This window comes from Zingiber officinale, chromosome 10A, assembly GCF_018446385.1.
Source record: "Zingiber officinale cultivar Zhangliang chromosome 10A, Zo_v1.1, whole genome shotgun sequence".
In the NCBI taxonomy this organism is placed as follows: Eukaryota; Viridiplantae; Streptophyta; class Magnoliopsida; order Zingiberales; family Zingiberaceae; genus Zingiber; species Zingiber officinale.
Genome location: NC_056004.1, coordinates 83529096 through 83532309, shown reverse-complemented (window position 1 = coordinate 83532309; position 3214 = coordinate 83529096). Strand labels below are relative to the sequence as shown.

The 3214-nt window shown below is 34.9% G+C and overlaps 1 non-coding gene across 1 annotated transcript; it reads right to left on the bottom strand.

Moving 5' to 3' along the window:
* Positions 1–632: 632 nt before the first annotated feature.
* LOC122028472 lies at positions 633–738 on the bottom strand. The gene has a single exon (XR_006124840.1). It is a non-coding gene; the product is annotated as a small nucleolar RNA R71 (small nucleolar RNA).
* Positions 739–3214: the final 2476 nt, after the last annotated feature.

Below are 3214 nucleotides of genomic sequence, written 5' to 3'. Positions count from 1 at the left end.
ATTTTAGCTTTTCGCTATCAGACTTTATTTTAGTTTTGTTTTGGACTTACATATGGATATTGTATGGAATCTTTCCGTTGGATGAACTTTTCGTATGATTTGGATTTACTCTACTACATGCCTGCCTGAACGGCAGAAGAGGTAAGAAAAAAATCGGATTTGGGCTTTACGAGTGTAGTTGAGTAGGGTTGATTTCGAGTCAGAGTATTATTACTGCGTGGTTGTGTCAGCCAGAGGCTGAATATATATATATAAACTGCGTGGTGATTGATTTTCATTACTGTTATTATTCCAGCCGCCTGTGGCTGAGTATTTAGTGCTTGTAGAAAATTTTGATTGTCCGCCGTACAGGGGAGATGCTGCCGAAATTTTCTCGGACAGGGACTCTTCTGGGGGCGTGACAGAAGTATCATAAAACCCATACTTGTACCTTGAAAATTTTCTTGAATATTGCAATATAGTAAGCTGTGAAAGAGTGTCAGTGGAAGCAGTTCGATTGATGATATTTCCTTTCAGTATCAAGGATAAAGCAAGGACTTGATTACATTCTCTTCGTCCTCAAAGCATTACAAGTTGGGAACAATTAGAGCAGAGATTTTTGAATCACTTTTTCCCTCTAAACATAACTGTTTACACGAGGAATTGCATTACAAATTTTTCTCAGGCAGACGGAGAATCATTATTTGAAGCATGGGACAGATTCAAAGGTTTATTTTGACAGTGCCCCCACCATGGTTTAGAAAGATGGCTGTAATTGCACATATTCTATATGGAGATTTCTTTTTTAGATAAGTCATTATTGGATTCATCTGTTGGAGGTTCTTTGATAAACAAAAGTGTGGACGAAGCATTCATATTAATTAATCAAGTGACATTGAACCTTCATGAATGGTTAGATAAAAGTTGGATGGAATTTTCCTTGAGAACTTCAGAAGTGCAAGCCATGAAGGGAAAAGAGCTTGCTAAATAAAATACAATTCAACCATCCAAGAGTTTTGAAAATCTCAAGTCACAGAATGAGGGGTTCGAACAATTGGAAGCAAAGATTGATAGCATAATTTCAAAATGGTTCAAACATGACCTCCCTCCTACCCAAATAAGGTCTAGTGAACATTGTAATGATTTTAAGTTGAGAAGTGGCCAGAATCATGAAGAACTTCTAGAGAAGGACTTGTATAGAATTGAGGAGAAGAACAATAGAAAATTACAAAACTCAGTTCCATTACTCCAAAAAGTATCCAAAGGCTACAAGTACCTTTCCCTCAATGATTAATCACACCATCACTAGACAAGCAAGTTGGACCTTCGCCACAAGCTCAAAGGAAATATGAGAAAAAGAAAGATCAATCCTTCCGAAGACCTCCACTATGGATTCATTTTCCATAAAGGCTAGTAGGGGGGGGGGGGGCAATAAAGATGAAGATTTTGGCAAATTCTATGATATCAATATAGTTGAGTACAAATTTCTTGAAAATATGAGGACTCTTCAGATGAGGAGTGTAATGATATTGCAGTAGTCAACAAGTTTTTAGATCTACCTCCTTGGTTTACAAGGCATTGTAGTGGAATAGAATTTTCAAATGATGATTGTGATGAGGTAGATCAATTTAAGACTGCAAGCTAAGTGAAGTTGTTGATTATCCTATAGATGATATTGATCTCGGTGCATTGTTCAGCAGTGTATGTGATGATGTTAACGATTAGCTATGTTGTGGAAGAATCATCTCAAGAATTACCTCCTTTGTTCACATAACCTTTAAGTTTATGAGAGTTGTAATAATTGAACATATTGTGGATCAATGTATAGGGACTTATGCAAAGATGGCAGAGTCTAAAAAATCACAACCTTTAGTTAAAATACCGCTTAAGCTAGAGCTAGAACCATCATTTGATTTAGAAGAAGTTACATCCACTTGTTTAGTACTTTCAGGTACCTCTTAACAATGTAAGGTTAGTATTTCTAGTGATCCTTTAGAAAATTTCATAGAAGTACCTATAATCGATTTTGTAGGATGAGATTTATTTTTTCATTCATGCTTTGTTATATTTAATATGATTCTAATTCTTTCTTATATTACATGTTTGTGGGAGGTATATTTTTCTTTTGCATGTGCAGATTTCCCTTGGGCTAAAATTTGGAAGCTCACTCTGAATCGTCTTTGACCACTTGAAAGAACATTTAAGAAGACGAAGATGGAGAGAGCGATACTTCACTTTATATCTCCTGTCATGAAAGCTCTCTGTATAATAAGAGCCCTTGGTAAGAGGGTTTTAAAATATCTTAACCCTTCAAGAGCGAGATTTTGATGAGTCTAATGAGGTGGTCAAGCTAATGATCTAAAATAAGCGCTTCTTGGGAGGCAACCCAAGTTCAATCTTGTTTTCATTTTAATTTTGGTTTCTTTTTAGTTTCTTTTCTTTATACATAATAACTCATATCTTCTATTTAATTTTTCTTGTCTATCTTCTTTTTATAGGATTCAAAGTTGTGGAAGAATGTGAGCATTAGATAGAGGAGTATCTTCAAGCACATGAATGTCAACCATTTGGAGCTTATCACTTGGTAACTTCTCTAATTTCAAAAACCTCCTCCATATTTTATTTCTAGTTTTCATTTGGACAATGAAAATTTAAGTCTGGGGGGATGTGTTGGGTTTGTTGGATGATACTCAGAATATCGTACTGGTTCCCCTGTACAAAAATTTTGTACAAGTCCTGAACCATTTCTAACAACCTATTGTGTTCTTTAGAAATTAAATTAGGAATCACAAGCGGAACTTAACATTATTGATTCCAAATTTAACTTATCTGTTCTTAGAGGTTTAGACTTGGATCGCAAACGATACTTAACATTATTGATCCAAATCCACCCATGTTACAAATTTAATTAAATATTAATTTCAGAGATTGACTTCCAGGTTAAACATGGTGAGACACTAGGCCTTCTTGGGTATGGGAGCATCCACCACTTCCTAGACAAAGCCTTTCAATGAAATTTAGTATTTAATTTCCTTATAGTAACCCTAGGTTTAACCAAAAGGAACAATCGAATCACAAGATCGAAAAAAAAACAAAAGAACACAAACTCGAATCACAAATTCGAAACCTAGAATCATATGGCTCTTGTGTTTGATATTTCAAAATCTATACAAAGAAAACTAGTATGATGCGGAATAGAATTACTAGTTATACATTTTTTTGTAAGCAACAACCT